The sequence below is a fragment of the Pristiophorus japonicus genome, unplaced genomic scaffold (assembly GCF_044704955.1).
Source record: "Pristiophorus japonicus isolate sPriJap1 unplaced genomic scaffold, sPriJap1.hap1 HAP1_SCAFFOLD_747, whole genome shotgun sequence".
Lineage (NCBI taxonomy): Eukaryota > Metazoa > Chordata > Chondrichthyes > Pristiophoridae > Pristiophorus > Pristiophorus japonicus.
Genome location: NW_027254663.1, coordinates 53,800 through 77,817, shown reverse-complemented (window position 1 = coordinate 77,817; position 24,018 = coordinate 53,800). Strand labels below are relative to the sequence as shown.

General features: G+C 46.4%; 1 pseudogene; it reads right to left on the bottom strand.

The window, feature by feature from the left end:
• Positions 1–24,018, bottom strand: part of LOC139256599 (programmed cell death protein 4-like) — a 107,295-nt pseudogene that overhangs the window by 64,166 nt on the left and 19,111 nt on the right.

The window sequence follows — 24,018 nt, the reverse complement described above, 5'->3', positions numbered from 1 at the left end:
GTCCCACTCACCCATCACTCCCTGTGCTCGCTGTCCCCGTGTCCTAACTCACACCGAGTCCCGCTCACGTATCACCCCCTGTGCTCGCTGACCCGTGTCCTAACTCGCACCGAGTCCCGCTCACCCATCACCGCCTGTGCCCCATGCCCTAACTCGCACCGAGTCCCGCTCACCCATCGCCCCCTGTGCCCCGTGTCCTAACTCGTACCGAGTCCTGTTCACCCATCACCCCCTGTGCTCACTGACCCGTGTCCTAACTCGCACCAAGTCCCGCTCACCCATTACCCGCTGTGCTCGCTGACCCTGTGTCCTAACTCACACCGAGTCCCGCTCACCCATCACATAGAAACATAGAAAACATAGAAAATAGGTGCAGGAGTAGGCCATTCGGCCCTTCGAGCCTGCACCGCCATTCAATGAGTTCATGGCTGAACATGCAACTGCAGTACCCCATTCCTGCTTTCTCGCGATACCCCTTGATCCCCCTAGTAGTAAGGACTACATCTAACTCCTTTTTGAATATATTTAGTGAATTGGCCTCAACAACTTTCTGTGGTAGAGAATTCCACAGGTTCACCACTCTCTGGGTGAAGAAGTTTCTCCTCATCTCGGTCCTAAATGGCTTACCCCTTATCCTTAGACTGTGACCCCTGGTTCTGGACTTCCCCAACATTGGGAACATTCTTCCTGCATCTAACCTGTCGAAACCCATCAGAATTTTAAACGTTTCTATGAGATCTCCTCTCATTCTTCTGAACTCCAGTGAATACAAGCCCAGTTGATCCAGTCTTTCTTGATAGGTCAGTCCCGCCATCCCGGGAATCAGTCTGGTGAACCTTCGCTGCACTCCCTCAATAGCAAGAATGTCCTTCCTCAGGTTAGGAGACCAAAACTGTATATAATACTCCAGGTGTGGCCTCACCAAGGCCCTGTACAACTGTAGCAACACCTCCCTGCCCCTGTACTCAAATCCCCTCGCTATGAAGGCCAACATGCCATTTGCTTTCTTAACCGCCTGCTGTACCTTCATGCCAACCTTCAATGACTGATGTACCATGACACCCAGGTCTCGTTGCACCTCCCCTTTTCCTAATCTGTCACCATTCAGATAACAGTCTGTCTCTCTGTTTTTACCACCAAAGTGGATAACCTCACATTTATCCACATTATACTTCATCTGCCATGCATTTGCCCACTCACCTAACCTATCCAAGTCACTCTGCAGCCTCATAGCATCCTCCTTGCAGCTCACACTGCCACCCAACTTAGTGTCATCCGCAAATTTGGAGATACTACATTTAATCACCTTGTCTAAATCATTAATGTAGAATGTAAACAGCTGGGGCCCCAGCACAGAACCTTGCGGTACCCCACTAGTCACTGCCTGCCATTCTAAAAAGTACCCATTTACTCCTACTCTTTGCTTCCTGTCTGCCAACCAGTTCTCAATCCACGTCAGCACACTACCCCCAATCCCATGTGCTTTAACTTTGCACATTAATCTCTTGTGCGGGACCTTGTCGAAAGCCTTCTGAAAGTCCAAATACACCACATCAACTGGTTCCTCCTTGTCCACTCTACTGGAAACATCCTCAAAAAATTCCAGAAGATTTGTCAAGCATGATTTCCCTTTCACAAATCCATGCTGACTTGGACCTATCATGTCACCTCTTTCCAAATGCACTGCTATGACATCCTTAATAATTGATTCCATCATTTTACCCACTACCGATGTCAGGCTGACCGGTCTATAATTCCCTGTTTTCTCTCTCCCTCCTTTTTTAAAAAGTGGGGTTACATTGTCTACCCTCCACTCCATAGGAACTGATCCAGAGTCAATGGAATGTTGGAAAATGACTGTCAATGCATCCGCTATTTCCAAGGCCACCTCCTTAAGTACTCTGGGATGCAGTCCATCAGGCCCTGGGGATTTATCGGCCTTCAATCCCATCAATTTCCCCAACACAATTTCCCGACTAATAAGAATTTCCCTCACTTCCTCCTCCTTACTAGACCCTCTGACCCCTTTTATAAGTGGAAGGTTGTTTGTGTCCTCCTCAGTGAATACCGAACCAAAGTACTTGTTCAATTGGTCCGCCATTTCTTTGTTCCCCGTTATGACTTCCCCTGATTCTGACTGCAGGGGACCTACGTTTGTCTTTACTAACCTTTTTCTCTTTACATATCTATAGAAACTTTTACAATCCGTCTTAATGTTCCCTGCAAGCTTCTTCTCGTACTCCATTTTCCCTGCCCTAATCAAACCCTTTGTCCTCCTCTGCTGAGTTCTAAATTTCTCCCAGTCTCCGGGTTCGCTGCTATTTCTGGCCAATTTGTATGCCACTTCCTTGGCTTTAATACTATCCCTGATTTCCCTTGATAACCACGGTTGAGCCACCTTCCCTTTTTTATTTTTACGCCAGACAGGAATGTACAATTGTTGTAGTTCATCCATGCGGTCTCTAAATGTCTGTCATTGCCCATCCACAGTCAACCCCTTAAGTATCATTCACCAATCTATCCTAGCCAATTCACGCCTCATACCTTCAAAGTTAGCCTTCTTTAAGTTCTGGACCATGGTCTCTGAATTAACTGTTTCACTCTCCATCCTAATGCAGAATTCCACCATATTATGGTCACTCTTCCCCAAGGGGCCTCGCACAACGAGATTGCTAATTAATCCTCTCTCATTACACAACACCCAGTCTAAGATGGCCTCCCCCCTAGTTGGTTCCTCGACATATTGGTCTAGAAAACCATCCCTTATGCACTCCAGGAAATCCTCCTCCACCGTATTGCTTCCAGTTTAGTTAGCCCAATCTATGTGCATATTAAAGTCACCCATTATAACTGCTGCACCCTTATTGCATGCACCCCTAATTTCCTGTTTGATGCCCTCCCCAACATCACTACTGCTATTTGGAGGTCTGCACATAACTCCCATTAACGTTTTTTGCCCTTTGGTGTTCTGCAGCTCTACCCATATAGATTCCACATCATCCAAGCTAATGTCCTTCCTAACTATTGCATCAATCTCCTCTTTAACCAGCAATGCTACCCCACCTCCTTTTCCTTTTATTCTATCCTTCCTGAATGTTGAATACCCTGGATGTTGAGTTCCCAGCCCTGATCATCCTGGAGCCACATCTCTGTCATCCCAATCACATCATATTTGTTAACATCTATTTGCACAGTTAATTCATCCACTTTATTACGGATACTCCTTGCATTAAGACACAAAGCCTTCAGGCTTGTTTTTTTAACACCCCCTGTGCTCGCTGTCCCCGTGTCCTAACTCACACCAAGTCCTGTTCACCCATCACCCCCTGTGCTCACTGCCCCGTGTCCCGCTCACCCATCGCCCCCCCCCCTGTGCTCACTGACCTACACTGGCATCTGGTTAAGCAACGCCTCAATTTCAAAATTCTCGTCCCTATTTTAAAATCCCTCCATGGCCTCGCCCCTCCCGATCTCTAATCTCCTCCAGCCTCCCCCTCCTGCGCGCCCCCCCCCCACCCCACGATATATCTGCACTCCTCTAATTCTCCCCTACTGAGCATCCCTGATTATAATCGCTCCACCATCGGTGGCCATGCCTTCTGTTGCCTGGGCCCCAAGCTCTGGAACTCCCTCCCTAAACCTCCCCGCCTCTCTCCCTCCCTTTCCTCCTCCAAGACGCAGGCAGCTTGCAGGGTGTACAATGGTGGCGATGCTGCCAGTGACGTGTGCAGCTCCAGCATCCCATGGACTGGCTGGTGAGTCGAATCTCGACTGTGGAGGAAGGCTGGTCAGTTGATGTGTTTGGTGGTGTTGGGTGAGAGAGAAACGTTGGCCCAGACACTGAAATTACACTGGATGCACGGGCACTAAGAGATATGTTTTGAAAGGCTTGTTATGCAATTTTAAAAAACGCGGTCTGTCAGGAGCTGGAGGCTGATACACTTCCCGCACACGTCGTCGTCAGGGACACTGGAGGCGTCCCTGAGTTCCCACATAGTACAGGAGGAGCATATCACGTGACCGAGCTCTCCTGCCATGACTTAACCCTTAGATACACTTAATTTGGCGACAACAATGTTAACAGGTTACTTACTGATATAAAAAGAAAAAGAAAAGCTACTCACCAATCACCAGCCAATCACTTACCCCTTTGGCTGTGACGTCACCTTATGATTTCTTTCTACTACTTTTTTGCTTTTTCTCCCGGCTGGAGCTGCACCGGCTGGGCCTTTTGTAGGCCTCACCAACTCACGCTGCTCCCGCCTCTGACTGCCGCCGCCTCTCGGCCTTTATAGGCCTCACCACGCACCCCGGACTCCCGCCTCTCAGACTGCCACCGCCTCTCGCTGCCGCCGGGCCTTTATAGGCCTCACCACGCACCCCGGACTCCCGCCTCTCAGACTGCCACCGCCTCTCGGCCTTTATAGGCCTCACCACGCACCCCGGACTCCCGCCTCTCAGACTGCCACCGCCTCTCGGCCTTTATAGGCCTCACCACGCACCCCGGACTCCCGCCTCTCAGACTGCCACCGCCTCTCGGACTGCCGCCGGGCCTTTATAGGCCTCACCACGCACCCCGGACTCCCGCCTCTCGGACTGCCGCCGGGCCTTTATAGGCCTCACCACGCACCCCGGACTCCTGCCTCTCGGACTGCCGCCGCCTCTCGGCCTTTATAGGCCTCACCACGCACCCCGGACTCCCGCCTCTCGGACTGCCGCCGGGCCTTTATAGGCCTCACCAACTCACGCTGCTCCCGCCTCTGACTGCCGCCACCTGCTGGGCCTTTTGTAGGCCTCACCAACGCCACAAACTCTCGCCTCTGACTGCGGGAGACACTTGGCCCGGATTGGCGATTGAGCCCACAGCAGGAACTCTACCCGGGAGCGGGAGAGGCTATACAGCTGATGGAGGAGTTGTGTTCTTGTATCAGAGGTGGAACTGGAGAAAGAGGGGAGTCCAGGGCTGACAACACGAGGAAGTGGTCAGAGATGGCCTTATCTGCGATTAACACCAATGGGAATAATGAGGTCATGAGAGACGGCAGGGTCAAGGGTGGAGAGGTTATCTTCTATCTGCTGCATAGAAAGGGCCTGCTGAAGTGAGTGTGGATGTCACAAACCAGTTCAATGTGGGAACATAGCCCACTGCACAAAACTGGGAATCTTACTCAAACAGGAAGCGGAAACGTATTATACTGGTGTTTAAAATCTGCAACGTCATTTTAGAAATATAAACAGTGTAAACAAAAGTTAGATGCAACAAAATAAAAATCATCATGATGTAACTGGTAGAGTGGACAAGGGAGAACCAGTGGATGTGATGCATTTGGACTTTCAAAAGGCTTTTGACAAGGTCCCACACAAAAAGATTGGTGTGCAAAATTAAAGCACATGGTATTGGGGGTAATGCACTGACGTGGATAGGGAACTGGTTGGCAGACAGGAAGCAGAGAGTCGGGATAAACGGGTCCTTTTCAGAATGGGAGGCAGTGACTCGTGGGGTGCTGCAGGGCTCAGTGCTGGGACCCCAGCTCTTTACAACATACATCAATGATTTAGATGAAGGAATTGAGTGTAATATCTCCAAGTTTGCAGATGACACTAAGCTAGGTGGCGGTGTGAGCTGTGAGGAGGATGCTAAAAGGCTGCAGGGTGACTTGGACAGGTTAGGTGAGTGGGCAAATGCATGGCAGATGCAGTATAATGTGGATAAATGTGAGGTTATCCACTTTGGTGGCAAAAACACAAAGGCAGAATATTATCTGAATGGCGGCAGATCAGTAAAAGGGGAGGTGCAACGAGATCTGGATGTCATAGAAACATAGAAAATAGGTGCAGGAGTAGGCCATTCGGCCCTTCGAGCCTGCACCACCATTCAAATAAGATCATGGCTGATCATTCCCTCAGTACCCCTTTCCTGCTTTCTCTCCATACCCCTTGATCCCTTTAGCCGTAAGGACCATATCTAACTCCCTCTTGAATATATCCAATGAACTGGCATCAACAACACTCTGCGGCAGGGAATTCCACAGGTTAACAACTCTCTGAGTGAAGAAGTTTCTCCTCATCTCAGTTCTAAATGGCCTGCCCCTTATCCTAAGACTATGTCCCCTGGTTCTGGACTTCCCCAACATCGAGAACAATCTACCCGCATCTAACCTGTCCAGTCCCGTCGAATCTTGTATGTTTCTATGAGATCCCTTCTCATCCTTCGAAACTGCAGCATATAAAGGCCCAGTTGATCCAGTCTCTCCTCATATGTCAGTCCAGCCATCCTGGGAATCAGTCTGGTGAACCTTCGCTGCACTCCCTCAATAGCAAGAACGTCCTTCCTCAGATTAGGAGACCAAAACTGAACACAATATTCCAGGTGAGGCCTCACCAAGGCCCTGTACAACTGCAGTAAGACCTCCCTGCTCCTATACTCAAATCCCCTAGCTATGAAGGCCAACATACCATTTGCCTTCTTCACCGCCTGCTGTACCTGCATGCCAACTTTCAGTGACTGATGAACCATGACACCCAGGTCTCATTGCACCTCCCGTTTTCCTAATCTGCCACTATTCAGACAATATTCTGTCTCTCTGTTTTTGCCACCAAAGTGGATAACCTCACATTTATCCACATTATACTGCATCTGCCATGCATTTACCCACTCACCTAACCTGTCCAAGTCACCCTGCAGCCTCTTAGCGTCCCCCTCACAGCTCACACCGCCACCCAGTCATCTGCAAACTTGGAGATATTACACTCAATTCCTTCGTCTAAATCATTGATGTATATTGTAAAGAGCTGGGGTCCGAGCACTGAGCCCTGCGGCACCCCACTAGTCACTGCCTGCCATTCTGAAAAGGACCCGTTTATCCCGACTCTCTGCTTCCTGTCTGCCAACCAGTTCTCTATCCACGTCAGTAATTACCCCCAATACCATGTGCTTTAATTTTGCACACCAATCTCTTGTCTGGGACCTTGTCAAAAGCCTTTTGAAAGTCCAAATACACCACATCCACTGGTTCTCCCTTGTCCACTCTACTAGTTACATCCTCAAAAAATTCCAGAAGATTTGTCAAGCATGATTTCCCTTTCATAAATCCATGCTGACTTGGATCGATCCTGTCACTGCTTTCCAAATGCGCTGCTATTACATCTTTAATAATTGATTCCAACATTTTCCCCACCACTGATGTCAGGCTAACAGGTCTATAATTACCCGCTTTTGGTTTGTTAAGTGGGAGACCTTTAAGGGTTAATCCCTTTTAAACCATTTCAAGGTTGGTGTAAATTACTAGTGACAATTTCTAGTAGCTTCGAAAGGTAAAATAAGATTACAAGTTTAAATAAAGTTTACGTAAAACTGAAATATGAAACAGATAGGATTCTTGTAGGTTTAAGCAGAGACAAACCAGCAAGCTAGCTTAGTTAATTGGCCAGCTAGTAAAAACTGGTTCCCTAAACAGGCCAGTGGTGAGTCAGCTAGAAAAAGTATAAAAAGAGAGGGCATGGCCCAGACTTGCTCGGAGTGCAGCTGCAGGTCAGAGTGCAAAGGTAAAAGTTTGGTAAGTGGGAGAGTTCGGGTAAGTGGGAGTGGGAGGTGTTGCTTTGTCTTGTTTTCCCCACCAGTGCTGACTCCCCAACCTGGGAGGAAAAGAAAACGAAGTGTGACGTCACAGCAAGAGGGTAAGTGATTGGCTGGTTGATTGGTGAGTAGTTTTTCTTTTTTCCTTATCTTGTCAGTAAGAACCCTTTGGCATTGTTGCCAAATTAGGTTATGTTAAGGGTTAAGTCATGGCAGGAGAGCCCAGACCCGTGTCATGCTCCTCCTGTGCCATATGGGAAATCAGGGACGCTTCCAGTGTCCCTGACAACTGTGTGTGCAGGAAGTGTATCCAGCTGCAGCTCCTGTTAGACCGCATGGCGGCTCTGGAGCTGCAGGTGGATTCACTCTGGAGCATGCGCGATGCTGAGGATGACGTGAATAGCACGTTCAGTGAGTTGGTCACACCGCAAGTAAAGGTTACAAAGGCAGATAGGGAGTGGGTGACCACCAGGCAGAGCAGGAGTAGGTAGGTAGTGCAGGGGTCCCCTGCGGTCATCTCCCTGCAAAACAGTTATACCGCTTTGGATATTGTTGGGAGAGATGGCTCACTAGGGGAGGGCAGCAGCAGCCAAGTTCATGGCACCGTGGCTGGCTCTGCTGCACAGGAAAAAGAGTGAGAGCGCAAAAGTTATAGGGGATTCAATTGTAAGGGGATAGATAGGCGTTTCTGCGGTCGCAACCGAGACTCCAGGATGGTATGTTGCCTCCCTGGTGCAAGGGTCAAGGATGTCTCGGAGCGGGTGCAGGACATTCTGAAAAGGGAGGGTGAACAGCCAGTTGTCGTGGTGCACATTGGTACCAACGATATAGGTAAAAAATGGGATGAGGTCCTACAAGCTGAATTTAGGGAGCTAGGAGTTAAATTAAAAAGTAGGACCTCAAAGGTAGTAATCTCAGGATTGCTACCAGTACCACGTGCTAGTCAGAGTAGGAATCGCAGGATAGCCAAGATGAATACATGGCTTGAACAGTGGTGCAGAAGGGAGGGATTCAAATTCCTGGGGCATTGGAACCGGTTCTGGGGGAGGTGGGACCAGTACAAACCGGACGGTCTCCACTTGGGCAGAACCGGAACTAATGTCCTCGGGGGAGTGTTTGCTAGTGCTGTTGGGGAGGGGTTAAACTAATATGGCAGGGGGATGGGAACCTAAGCAGGGAGACAGAGGGAAATAAAATGGGGGCAGAAGCAAAAGATAGAAAGGAGAATAGTAAAAGTGGAGGGCAGAGAAACCCAAGGCAAAAATCAAAAAGGGCCACATTGCAGAAAAATTCTAAAGGGACAAAGAGTGTTAAAAAGACAAGCCTGAAGGCTCTGTGCCTCAATGTGAGGAGTATTCGTAATAAGGTGGACGAATTAACTGCGCAGGCAGCTATTAACGATTATGATATAATTGGGATTATGGAGACATGGCTCCAGGGTGACCAAGGCTGGGAACTCAACATCCAGGGGTATTCAACATTCAGGAAGGATAAACAGACAGGAAAAGGAGGCGGGGTATCATTGCTGGTTAAAGAGGAGATTAACGCAATAGTAAGAAAGGACATTAACTTGGATGATGTGGAATCGGTATGGGTGGAGCTGTGAATACCAAAGGGCAGAAAACGCTAGTCGGAGTTGTGTACAGACCACCAAACAGTAGTAGTGAGATTGGGGACAGCATCAAACAAGAAATTAGGGATGTGTGCAATAAAGGTACAGCAGTTATCATGGGCGACTTTAATCTACATATTGATTGGGCTAACCAAACTGGTAGCAATGCGGTGGAGGATTTCCTGGAGTGTATTAAAGATGGTTTTCTAGACCAATATGTCGAGGAACCAACAAGAGAGCTGGCCATCCTAGACTGGGTGATGTGTAATGAGAGAGGACTAATTAGCAATCTTGTTGTGCGAGGCCCCCTGGGGAAGAGTGACCATAATATGGTAGAATTCTTTATTAAGATGGAGAGTGACACAGTTAATTCAGAAACTAGGGTCCTGAACTTAAGGAAAGGTAACTTCGATGGTATGAGACGTGAAGTGTCGAGGATAGACTGGAAAATGATATTTAAAGGGTTGACGGTGGATAGGCAATGGCAGACATTTATAGATTACATGGATGAACTTCAACAATTGTACATCCCTGTCTGGAGTAAAAATAAAATGGAGAAGGTAGCTCAACTGTGGCTAACAAGGGAAATTAAGGCTAGTGTTAAATCCAAGGAAGGGGCATATAAATTGGCCAGAAAAAGCAACAAACCTGAGGACTGGGAGAAATTTAGAATTCAGCAGAGGAGGACAAAGGGTTTAATTAGGAAGGGGAAAATAGAGTATGAGAGGAAGCTTGCAGGGAACATAAAAACTGACTGCAAATTCTATAGATATGTGAAGAGAAAAAGATTAGTGAAGACCAACATCGGTCCTTTGCCGTCAGTATCAGTTGAATTTGTAATGGGGAACAAAGAAATGGCAGACGAATTGATCAAATACTTTGGATCAGTCTTCACTAAGAAAGCCACAAATAACAAGAACATAAGAATTAGGAACAGGAGTAGCCATCTAGCCCCTCGAGCCTGCTCTGCCATTCAATAAGATCATGGCTGATCTGGCCGTGGACTCAGCTCCACTTACCCGCCCGCTCCTCGTAACCCTTAATTCCATTATTGGTTAAAAATCTATCTATCTGTGACTTGAATACATTCAATAGCTAGCCTCAACTGCTTCCTTGGGCAGAGAATTCCACAGATTCACAACCCTCTGGGAGAAGAAATTCCTTCTCAACTCAGTTTTAAATTGGCTCCCCAGTATTTTGAGGCTGTGCCCCCTAGTTCTAGTCTCCCCAACCAGTGGAAACAACCTCTCGGCCTCTATCCCTTTCATTATTTTAAATGTTTGTATAAGATCACCCCTCATCCTTCTGAACTCCAACGAGTAAAGACCCAGTCTACTCAATCTATCATCATAAGGTAACCCCCTCATCTCCGGAATCAGCCGAGTGAATCGTCTTTGTACCCCCTCCAAAGCCAGTATGTCCTTCCTTAAGTAAGGTGACCAAAACTGCACGCAGTACTCCAGGTGCAGCCTCACCAATACCCTATACAGTTGCAGAAGGACCTCCCTGCTTTTGTACTCCATCCCTCTCGCAATGAAGGCCAACATTCCATTCGCCTTCCTGATTACCTGCTGCACCTGAAAACTAACTTTTTGGGATTGATGCACAAGGACCCCCAGATCCCTCTGCACCGCAGCATGTTGTAATTTCTCCCCATTCAAATAATATTCCCTTTTACTGTTTTTTTCCCCTAAGGTGGATGACCTCACACCTTCCGACATTGTATTCCATCTGCCAAACCTTAGCCCATTCGCTTAACCTATCTAAATCTCTTTGCAGCCGCTGTGTCCTCTACACAACCCGCTTTCCCACTAATCTTTGTGTCATCTGCAAATTTTGTTACACTACACTCTGTCCCCTCTTCCAGGTCATCTATGTATATTGTAAACAGTTGTGGTCCCAGCACTGATCCCTGTGGCACACCACTAACCACCGATTTCCAACCCGAAAAGTACCCATTTATCCCGACTCTCTGCTTTCTGTTAGCCAGCCAATTCTCTATCCATGCTAATACATTTCCTCTGACTCCGTGTACCTTTATCTTCTGCAGTAACCTTTTGTGTGGCATCTTATCGAATGCCTTTTGGAAATCTAAATACACCACATCCATCGGTATACCTCTATCTACCATGCTCGTTACATCCTCAAAGAATTCCAGTAAATTAGTTAAACATGATTTCCCCTTCATGAATCCATGCTGCGTCTGCTTGATTGCACTATTCCTATCTACATGTCCCGCTATTTCTTCCTTAATGATAGTTTCAAGCATTTTCCCCACTACAGATGTTAAACTAACCGGCCTATAGTTACCTGCCTTTTGTCTGCCCCCTTTTTTAAACAGAGGCATTACATTAGCTGCTTTCCAATCCACTGGTACCTCCCCAGAGTCCAGAGAATTTTGGTAGATTATAACAAATGCGTCTGCTATAACTTCCGCCATCTCTTTTAATACCCTGGGATGCATTTCATCTGGACCAGGGGACGTGTCTACCTTGAGTCCCATTAGCCTGTCCAGCACTACCCCCTAATGATAGTGATTGTCTCAAGGTCCTCCCTTCCCACATTCCTGTGACCTGCAATTTTTGGCATGGTTTTTGTGTCTTCCACTGTGAAGACCGAAGCAAAATAATTGTTTACGGTCTCGGCCATTTCCACATTTCCCATTATTAAATCCCCCTTCTCATCATCTAAGGGACCAACATTTACTTTAGTCACTCTTTTCCGTTTTATATATCTGTTTTTATGTTTTGCGCAAGTTTACCTTCGTAATCTATCTTTCCTTTCTTTATTGCTTTCTTAGTCATTCTTTGTTGTTGTTTAAAATTTTCCCAATCTTCTATTTTCCCACTAACCTTGGCCACCTTATACGCATTGGTTTTTAATTTGATACTCTCCTTTATTTCCTTGGTTATCCACGGCTGGTTATCCCTTCTCTTACCACCCTTCTTTTTCACTGGAATATATTTTTGTTGAGCACGATGAAAGAGCTCCTTAAAAGTCCTCCACTGTTCCTCAATTGTGCCACCGTTTAGTCTGTGTTTCCAGTCTACTTGAGCCAACTCATCCCACTGTAGTCCCCTTTGTTTAAGCATAGTACGCTCGTTTGAGACACTACTTCCTCACACTCAATCTGTATTACAAATTCAACCATAATGTGATCACTCATTCCGAGAGGATCTTTTACTAGGAGATCGTTTATTATTCCTGTCTCATTGCACAGGACCAGATCTAAGATAGCTTGCTCCCTTGTAGGTTCTGTAACATAGTGTTCTAATAAACAATCCCGTATGCATTCTCTGAATTCCTCCTCCAGGCTACCCCGTGCGATTTGATTTGACCAATCGATATGTAGGTTAAAATCCCCCATGATTATTGCCGTTCTTTTTTCACATGCCTCCATCATTCCCTTGATTATTGCCCGCCCCACCATGAAGTTATTATTTGGGGGCCTATAAACTACGCCCACCAGTGACTTTTTCCTCTTACTATCTCTAATCTCTACCCACAATGATTCAACATTTTGTTCATTAGAGCCAATATCATCTTTCACAACTGCCCTGATATCATCCTTTATTAACAGAGCTACCCCATCTCCTTTCCCTTCTTGTCTATCTTTCCGAATTGTCAGATACCCCTATATGTTTAATTCCCAGTCTTGGCCACCCTGCAACCACGTTTCTGTAATGGCCACCAAATCATACCCATTTGTAATGATTTGTGCCCTCAACTCATTTACTTTATTTCGAATGCTGCATGTGTTTAGGTAGAGTGTTTTAATACTAGTTTTTAAACCACGATTTCTAGTTTTGACCCCTCCTGCAGCTCCTTTATATTCAGTGGCCCTTTTTGTTTTTTGCCTTGGGTTTCTCTGCCCTCCACTTTTACTCATCTCCTTTCTGTCTTTTGCTTTTGTCTTCTTTTTGTTTCCCTCTGTCTCCCTGCATTGGTTCCCATCCCCCTGCCATATTAGTTTAACTCCTCCCCAACAGCACTAGCAAACACTCCCCCTAGGACATTGGTTCCGGACCTGCCCAGGTGCAGACCGTCCGGTTTGTACTGGTCCCACCTCCCCCAGAACCTGTTCCAATGTCCCAGGAATTTGAATCCCTCCCTGCTGCACCACTGCTCAAGCCACATATTCATCTGAGCTATCCTGTGATTCCTACTCTGACTAGCACGTGGCACTGGTCGCAATCCTGAGATTACTACTTTTGAGGTCCTACGTTTTAATTTAGCTCCTCGCTCCTTAAATTCGTCTCGTAGGACCTCATCCCATTTTTTACCTATATCGTTGGTACCAATGTGCACCACAACAACTGGCTGTTCACCCTCCCTTTTCAGAATGTCCTGCACCCGCTCCGAGACATCCTTGACCCTTGCACCAGGGAGGCAATATACCAACACAATAACCTTCCGGAAATACTCGGGGTTCGAGGGTCTAACGAGAAGGAGGAACTGAAGGAAATCCTTATTAGTCAGGAAATTGTGTTCGGGAAATTGATGGGATTGAAGGCCGATAAACCCCCAGGGCCTGATAGGCTGCATTGGTGATCATTTTCCAACATTCTATTGACTCTGGATCAGTTCCTATGGACTGGAGGGTAGCTAATGTAACACCACTTTTTAAAAAAGGAAGGAGAGAAAACAGGGAATTATAGACCGGTTAGCCTGACATCAGTGTTGGGGAAAATGTTGGAATCAATTATTAAAGATGAAATTGCAGCGCATTTGGAAAGCAGTGACAGGATTTGTCCTCGTCAGCATGGATTTATGAAAGGGAAGTCATGCTTGACAAATCCCCTCGAATTTTTTGAGGATGTAACTAGTAGAGTGGACAAGGGAGAACCAGTGGATGTGGTGTATTTGGACTTTCAAAAGGCTTTTGACAAGGTCCCACACAAGAGATTGGTGTGTAAAATCAAAGCACATGGTATTGGGGGTAATGTATTGACGTGGATAGAGAACTGGTTGGCAGACAGGAAGCAGAGAGTGGGAATAAACGGGTCCTTTTCAGAATGGCAGGCAGTGACTAGTGGGGTGCCGCAGGGCTCAGTGCTGGAACCCCAGATATTTACAAAATACATCAATGATTTAGATGAAGGAATTAAATGTAATATCTCCAAGTTTGCAGATGACACTAAACTGGGTGGCGGTGTGAGCTGTGAGGAGGATGCTAAGAGGCTGCAGGGTGACTTGGACAGGTTAGGTGAGTGGGCAAATACATGGCAGATGCAATATAATGTGGATAAATGTGAGGTTATCCATTTTAGTGGCAAAAACAGGAAGACAGATTATCTGAATGGTGACAGATTAGGAAAAGGGGAGGTGCAACGAGACCTGGGTGTCATGGTACATCAGTTATTGAAGGTTGGCATGCAGGTACAGCAGGCGGTGAAGGCGGCAAATGGCATGTTGGCCTTCATAGCGAGGGAATTTGAGTATAGGAGCAGGGAGGTCTTACTGCAGTTGTACAGGGCCTTAGTGAGGCCACACCTGGAATATTGTGTTCAGTTTTGGTCTCCGAATCTGAGGAAGGATGTTCTTGCTATTGAGGGAGTGCAACAAAGATTCACCAGACTGATTCCCAGGATGGCAGGACTGACATATGAGGAGAGACTGGATCGACTGGGCCTGTTATCACTGGTGTTTAGAAGGATGAGAGGGGATCTCATAGAAACATATAAAATTCTGACGGGACTGGACAGGTTCGATGTGGGAAGAATGTTCCCGATGTTGGGGAAGTCCAAAACCAGGGGACATAGTCATCGGATAAGGGGTAAGCCATTTAGGCCTGAGATGAGGAGAAACTTATTCACTCAGAGAGTTGTTAATCTGTGGAATTCCCTGCCACAGAGAGTTGTTGAGGTCAATCCATTGGATTTATTCAAGAGGGAGTTAGATGTGGCCCTTACGGCGAAAGGGATCAAGGGGTATGGAGAGAAAGCAGGAAAGGGGTACTGAGGGGAATGATCAGCCATGATCTTATTGAATGGCGGTGCAGGCTCGAAGAGCCGAATGGCCTACTCCTGCACCTATTTTCTATGTTTCTATGCATTGGCAGGAGTTCTCCCACAGACAAGTTTGAAAAGCACTGGAGGGAGATGCATCCTCTGTTGTGAGGAGTGTATGCGGATACCCGGCAAAGAGTGAAGCTTTGAGCAACTCAGTCCCGACTCAGAGACTGCTGGAACCATGAGCTCTGGCTCTGTGGCCGGTGGGACGCACCTCATCTCCGACCTTACCAAGATGCCCGTTTATCTCTCCGCCTTCAGTTCTGAAACATTAACCTGCCCTTAACATGCTGGCCGAGCTGTGGATTTTCAGTATTTGCAGTAATTCCCATGAAGCACAATGCTAGTGGACTTTATCGTGCGCAGAAGGCTGCACTCGGGGACACGAGCTGAGGGGGTTGATGAATCGCAGTGTGCGTGTGATTAAGGTATAAATCAGAATCTTTCCCCAATACAGGGAACGCCTGTGAAGAGCTTGTTTTTACCTGTGGTGCCTCAGGTGTATCCAGAATCAGATCAGGCAGATCCTTCAACATCCGATCAAAGGCCTTGGCGACGTCGGCGGCTGTAAGGATCTTCCCCAGGAGGTCAGACAGAAGCCGGGATGTCAGCTCGCGATGGCTCGCCTGATCTTCCAACGCCAGCGAGACAGCGAGAGAAGGAACCTCGTGCTTCCTGATCCCCCAGATTCAACTCCTGCAGCAGGGTCTGAACACACACAATATAGTTAACCACACGTGTAATGTAATGCAGGGTCTGAACATACACATTATAGTTAACCACACGTGTAATGTAATGCAGGGTCTGAACATACACATTATAGTTAACCACACGTGTAATGTAATGCAGGGTCTGAACATACACATTATAGTTAACCACACGTGTAATGTAATGCAGGGTCTGAACATACACATTATAGTTAACCACACGTGTAATGTAATGCAGGGTCTGAACATACACATTATAGTTAACCACACGTGTAATGTAATGCAGGGTCTGAACATACACATTATAGTTAACCACACGTGTAATGTAATGCAGGGTCTGAACATACACATTATAGTTAACCACACGTGTAATGTAATGCAGGGTCTGAACATACACATTATAGTTAACCACACGTGTAATGTAATGCAGGGTCTGAACATACACATTATAGTTAACCACACGTGTAATGTAATGCAGGGTCTGAACATACACATTATAGTTAACCACACGTGTAATGTAATGCAGGGTCTGAACACAATATAGTTAACCACACGTGTAATGTAATGCAGGGTCTGAACATACACATTATAGTTAACCACACGTGTAACGTAATGCAGGGTCTGAACACAATATAGTTAACCACACGTGTAATGTAATGCAGGGCCTGAACACATTATAGTTAACCACACGTGTAATGTAATGCAGGGCCTGAACATGTGAATGTAGGTGGAAGAATCATGAAAGGGTTAATAAAATGGTTCTAGGAATCAATAAGAAAATAAGAACAGACAGACTTGGTTTCCCGTGAGAAAGTAGTGGACAAAGTAGCTTGTGTGACCATCACTGATAAACAAGGGTTTATGGCCATGACTTGATAAGGTGCACATTTGCTTCGCGTGATTAAGCTGGGCTATCCTAACACGTAGGAGGTTTTGGTGTCCCTGAGCAATTCTGCTTGTTGCAATTCCGTTCGTAAAAGCATAAAGTGTTCTAAAGATAAACAGGCTGTCAATCCATGAAGCCCCAGTAACACACTGTGATTGATGAAGTGGGCCATACCTCCTCTAGTTTGTAAGAATAAAAAGGATGCGTCTGTGAGGATAGGCAGACCTTTTGTCTGCCTGCCCCGGAATCTGTAGACTCTGTGCTGGCAGTTTGGTAACAGGTCCGAAGCCGCTTCAATAAAGACGTAAAGATTGAAGGTATCTGACTCGATTATTGTCGAATGCAGCTGACCACCCGAACTAGGACTTAACATTTCGTGTCAGAAGTGGGATCCCAAAAACTCTCGATTGGAAGTGGCTCAATCATTGATATCCTACAGACGGGACGCGGCAGAGGAAATGGGCCCCAAAGTGAGTATATTTAGTTAAATTGCCACTTTGTTTTCCTCCTGTCGTAAGTTCTGGTCGCGGATCTTTCACCACTGTTCAATTAATTGTTGACGGGATCACCCGTGGTCAGTTGTCAGATTACCCCAGGAAAGGAATAGATTTGGAATTGTCCACCATGGTGGTCCGTTAAAATGACGAAGGAGGAGTAGGTTGATCTGGAAATTGTCCACCACAAGTAGTCCGTCAAACGTTAAAACAGTAAGGAATAAAGAGAAAAGGAATAAAGAGAAAAGGAATAAAGAGAAAAGGAAGTTGTGGCTGCACACCACGGTGGTGGGTTAAAAGATAACTGATTTGAAATTGTCTCACTTAATGAGTCCGTCAAAACGTTGAATACCTAGGTTAAGATAAGTTATATCATGGGTAATAAACACCCAGATAAAAATGAACAACTCAGACAATTGTCGGGAGGTTTGAATCAGAAATTAGGTTCAGACATATGGCCATTAGGGGGTTCAAGTGATTTAGAAACAATTAAACCTGCCCAAGAATTAATTTGGAAAAGGGGAATCGGGAAAAAGAGTAAGAAATTGATTGAAATTTGGCGCCAACATTGTCAGGATGAAAAAGATAAGAATATTCTGGCGAGTTGGCAGGAGAATGCTCTCAAGGCAGGAATTAACCGATGCGGAAATCCCTAAGTCATTGGAAATTTAAAGAAAGGAATGTGCATAGGAAAAGAGAAATAGAACAAACAAGGAATCTTTAACTGAACTACGTAGTTCAATGGCTGGTCTTGGTATGCAAGGGGCTGACGGGGACAATGAATGGGATAATTGGAATATGACTCCAGGGGCTCCCCCGCCTTGTCCGACAGCACAACCCGATGTTAATGCCTTGGCTGACGCGGCTGTGGCAGTAAATGTGCCGGTGGCGAATCCACCGATGAACAGAGTTCTAGCCCCCCTTACCCCGGTCCTAATGTCCCAACACCGGGCACCACTGCTGCTGCAACACTCATTTATCCCAGTTTACACAATGTGTCTAATAGAGAACGACAGTCTCGGGGAAGTAAGTCTGATGATGAGGTTTTCTGTCGATCCGTTGCAGAGGGGATTAGAAGCCAGGTTCAAAGACGGCGTCAACTTGAACAGGAAATAGGGAGATAACAATGGCTTGAAAGAAATCAACGACGTAGTGGTAAAGGGAAAAAGGGGAAATCAGCCCCTACGGATGAGGATGACGTGATAGTGTCAGGGTCAGATACTGGGACAGATTCAGAGTCGGGATGGGTTGGTGATGTTAAAGGGGACAATGACAGGGAGACACCAAGATCCCTGAAGAAACACGCGCCGAAACAGCTGCCCGTCAGAACTATCCCTAACCCTCGCGTGTTGGCACCAGCAGTGCCTGAGGAGGAGGGGGTCCGGATGTGCAGCCCCCTGCTAAGATACAAGTGTGGTTACCTTGGAAACCCCATGAACTTATGTCCATATTAACCAGCGCCCCGAATAAAAATACCTGTCCTCAACGGTTCATTGAATTTTTGTCACGAACCATCAGAGTCTATCAAGCAGACTCAAGGGACCTTTGGTCTCTGGTACAACAGGTAGTTACTGGTCCTGAATGGACTAGATTTAAGGAAGCCTTAACACATCAAACTCACGAAGCCTTAGAAGCAGCGAAGGAGATTTCACGCTGTCACCAGAGGCGACAGATGCCTTCCAACAGTTAAGGCTTTGTCTTACACAAGCACCAGCCTTGGGAAGACCCCTCTACGATCGCCCGTTCCAGTTATATTGTACTGTTCTCCAAGAATGCGCTACTTCGGTTCTGACTCAGAAGCATGGAGATAGATGTGGACTAATAATTTAAGTGCCATAATACGTTCGTTCCTGTCATTCCGTAACCATTTTGCCGTAATAAGCCATAATTTTAATTAATCTAATTATCATATGATTGCTTGTCCTGCTTTTAGGTATTTAGGCATAACATGAGGCCTTGGTAGCCACGATAGTAACATGACGGTTTGTAAGCCCTTTTGTCTTTCAGGATTGAAAGAATACACGGAACTCTGCTGCTAGGAGTCGTGATCCTGCTGATAACAGTAACAAAAACAGGGGGACGACTACTCAGCTGCCCAACCGACGGCTCACGAGAGCAAATTCTCCGCCTCTGTACGGGAGATATTGTACAATGTGGAACCAGGACACCAGATGATCTCGAATCATGGACCATGACTAAAATAACATCCCGTATGGGTATACTCTCACAGGTTGATCGACAGGTGACTCTACAGGGCAAAGACCGATGGAATTTGCCATGCCGGTTCAGGGAATGTGAGATGGACTTTGTTTGCCCTGATCAACCTGAAGATGACTTAGTTGATTCAAAGGACCAATCCCTGGAATCAGTAACAGGGCAAAGGAGGAAAAGGAACGTGCAAGGGAACTGGGGAACGATCATAATATATTCCTGAGGACTCAAGATCTTATTCGCGCCAGAGTCGGTTGTATGCTACCCTGTTATGTCGGTCACCGAATTGTTTACCCCAACCCCGGTTATGGATCCCACTCTTTACATACGAGGATACAATGATACCCCGCCCGCCGAAAACATTACCTTCACATGCATCCCAGAGTACTTAAGGAGGTGGCCTTGGAAATAGCGGATGCATTGACAGTCATTTTCCAACATTCCATTGACTCTGGATCAGTTCCTATCGAGTGGAGGGTAGCCAATGTAACCCCACTTTTTAAAAAAGGAGGGAGAGAGAAAGCAGGGAATTATAGACCGGTCAGCCTGACCTCAGTAGTGGGTAAAATGATGGAATCAATTATTAAGGATGTCATAGCAGCGCATTTGGAAAATGGTGACATGATAGGTCCAAGTCAGCATGGATTTGTAAAAGGGAGATCATGCTTGACAAATCTTCTGGAATTTTTTGAGGATGTTTCCAATAAAGTGGACAAAGGAGTACCAGTTGATGTGGTATATTTGGACTTTCAGAAGGCTTTCGACAAGGTCCCACACAGGAGATTAATGTGCAAAGTTAAAGCACATGGGATTGGGGGTAGTGTGCTGACGTGGATTGAGAACTGGTTGTCAGACAGGAAGCAAAGAGTAGGAGTAAATGGGTACTTTTCGGAATGGCAGGCAGTGACTAGTGGGGTACCGCAGGGTTCTGTGCTGGGGCCCCAGCTGTTTACATTATACATTAATGATTTAGACGAAGGGATTAAATGTAGTATCTCCAAATTTGCGGATGACACTAAGTTGGGTGGCAGTGTGAGCTGCGAGGAGGATGCTATGAGGCTACAGAGTGACTTGGATAGGTTAGGTGAGTGGGCAAATGCGTGGCAGATGAAGTATAATGTGGATAAATGTGAGGTTATCCACTTTGGTGGTAAAAACAGAGAGACAGACTATTATCTGAATGGTGACAGATTAGGAAAAGGGAAGGTGCAACGAGACCTGGGTGTCATGGTACATCAGTCATTGAAGGTTGGCATGCAGGTACAGCAGGCGGTTAAGAAAGCAAATGGCATGTTGGCCTTCATAGCGAGGGGATTTGAGTACAGGGGCAGGGAGGTGTTGCTACAGTTGTACAGGGCCTTGGTGAGGCCACACCTGGAGTATTGTGTACAGTTTTGGTCTCCTAACTTGAGGAAGGACATACTTGCTGTTGAGGGAGTGCAGCGAAGATTCACCAGACTGATTCCCGGGATGGTGGGACTGACCTATCAAGAAAGACTGAATCAACTGGGCTTGTATTCACTGGAGTTCAGAAGAGTGAGAGGGGACCTCATAGAAACGTTTAAAATTCTGACGGGTTTGGACAGGTTGGATGCAGGAAGAATGTTCCCAATGTTGGGGAAGTCCAGAACCAGGGGTCACAGTCTAAGGATAAGGGGTAAGCCATTTAGGACCGAGATAAGGAGAAACTTCTTCACCCAGAGAGTGGTGAACCTGTGGAATTCTCTACCACAGGAAGTAGTTGAGGCCAATTCACTAAATATATTCAAAAGGAGTTAGATGAAGTCCTTAGTACTCGGGGGATCAAGGGGTATGGCGTGAAAGCAGGAAGTGGGTACTGAAGTTTCATGTTCAGCCATGAACTCGTTGAATGGCGGTGCAGGCTAGAAGGGCTGAATGGCCTGCTCCTGCACCTATTTTCTATGTTTCTATATTCCGATGGCTGAGGTACCCCGGCCACCAGCCTAAACACCACAGGGTCTGGGAAGGATGGGTACCCACAGTGTTGGAATGGTACAGGATTCGGGTGTGCAGAAGTGGACGTGCCTGTTCACCAGTCCTGTCTCACAAAGCAGTCCAATTATTCCTGTCTTCACAACTCAAACACGGGTATCACCTCTTGCCAGAGTGTGGATACCTGTGTAGAAGACAAGGGACCCAAATGACCTGCAGTGCCCTATACCACAGCCAAACTTTTGCTTTACGCCACTACGACCTGTCGCGATCGGGCAAGCGCATATCACCCATCCCACATCTAACCGAAGTATTACAAGAATTGAGGCTCAGGGTGGGTCAATCCGTAAAGCTCTACCACCAACTGCAAACTAAAATCAAAGTACTGGAAGAAGATATCGATGCAGACTTACAAAGTCAGAGTTGGTGGAGAAAGGTCTGGGATTGGGGAATAAATGTGAACATCCATCCTTGGATTCGTATAATTTCACACATACTGGTCTGGACAAAATTGATCTTAGCAATAACATGGGGCATAATTTGATCTAAGCGACCGGGACTCCTGAAACCGCGTGACTGGCCAGCACGTTGAGGCAGGGAGTACCGGGCCGTGCACAAAATTGAGAGTAAACATTTATGAATGAGAATTTATCATGGAATGATAACAGGAGGGAATGTGAATGTAGGTGGAAGAATCATGAAAGGGTTAATAAAATGGTTCTAGGAATCAATAAGAAAATAAGAACAGACAGGCTTGGTTTCCCGTGAGAAAGTAGTGGACAAAGTAGCTTGTGTGACCATCACTGATAAACAAGGGTTTATGGCCATGACTTGATAAGGTGCACATTTGCTTCGTGTGATTAAGCCAAGTTATCCTAACATGTAGGAGATTTTGGTGTCCCTGAGCAATTCTGCTTGTTGCAATTCTGCTCTTAAAAGCATAAAGTGTTCTAAAGATAAACAGGCTGTCAATTCATGAAGCCCCAGTAACACACTGTGATTGATGAAGCGTGCCATACCTCCTCTAGTTTGTAAGAATAAAAAGGATGCGTCTGTGAGGATAGGCAGACCTTTTGTCTGCCTGCCCCGGAATCTGTAGACTCTGTGCTGGCAGTTTGGTAACAGGTCTGAAGCTGCTTCAATAAAGACGTAAAGATTGAAGGTATCTGACTCGATTATTGTCGAATGCAGCTGACCACCCGAACTAGGACTTAACAAACACAATATAGTTAACCACACGTGTAATGTAATGCAGGGTCTGAACACACACACACGTGTAATGTATCTGCTGCATGGTTTCTTTGCTTAAATTCATAGAACCAGTTGGTTTATTAAGAAAGGTTTAACAATCACAATACACATTCCCAGCTCATCCACTCGATTCACAACCACCTGTCCCATGCTGGATCCCCCAAACCCGACTGAGAGGTGATCTTATCGAAACGTATCAGATTATGAGGGGGCATGACAAAGTGGATGCAGAGAGGATGTTTCCACTGATGGGGGATGATATTAGAATAAGGGGCCGCCCATTTAAAACAGAGATGAGGAGGAATTTCTTCTCTCAGAGGGTTGTAAATCTGTGGAATTCGCTGCCTCAAAGAGCTGTGGAAGCCGGGACATTGAATAAATTTAAGACAGAAATAGAAAGTTTCTTAAACGATAAGGGGATAAGGGGCGGGTGGGGAAGTGGAGCTGAGTCCATGATCGGATCAGCCATGATCGTATTAAATGGTGGAGCAGGCTCGAGGGGCCGAATGGCCTACTCCTATTTCTTATGTCCTTATAACAGGCCAGGGTTTTATGAGTCTTGTGACCATCACATGACTGGCTAATCCAATCACAACTCTAACCCGTGAGTATCCTCATAGATGCAAACATTACAATAGTCTTCAATGGGGATTAAATCACAACAAACTCCAGCAGCAACTTGTATTTATAGAGCCCTTTCAATGTAGACAATGTCCCCACACTTCCCAGAGACACAGGCAAGATAAAGGAATCGACCTCGGGCCAAGGGGCGAGCGCAGGAGGGTGACTGAAAGCTTGGAAGAGTAAATAAGTTTTGAAAAAAGTGGAGAAGTTTAAGTCACAGCTTCCTCCAACTGAAGCTCAGGAAGCCAGACACTATGTCCACCCCCTCTGTCCAGAGTCCATCCCCGCTCTCGCTACCCTGACTGTGCAAAGCAGCTGGGAGCCGAGCATCAAACCACACGTCCTAGCCATTACACCACACCCTCCATTTCCAGCACTGCAGCCCTTCTGCCACTCAAACCCCTATCCATGCTTCACCTCTGGACTCAATCTCTTCAATATCCCCCACGCTGACACCGAGGTGTGCACCGACCGGTGTTAGCTTTCCCGTAATGTGTAATCACACCCTGAGTTTTAACAACAGGGCTTCGAGTTCACAAGCAAGGAATCACACACGGCAACCACTGAAATAAGCTGCCTCGATCAGGACATGAATGTAAAGTCAATATGATAAACAATTTGGGTAAAGCGGAGCACTAAACCGTCTCACAGGGATCTGGAAAGGTCATCAGTCGCCTTACCCAATAACTGAAA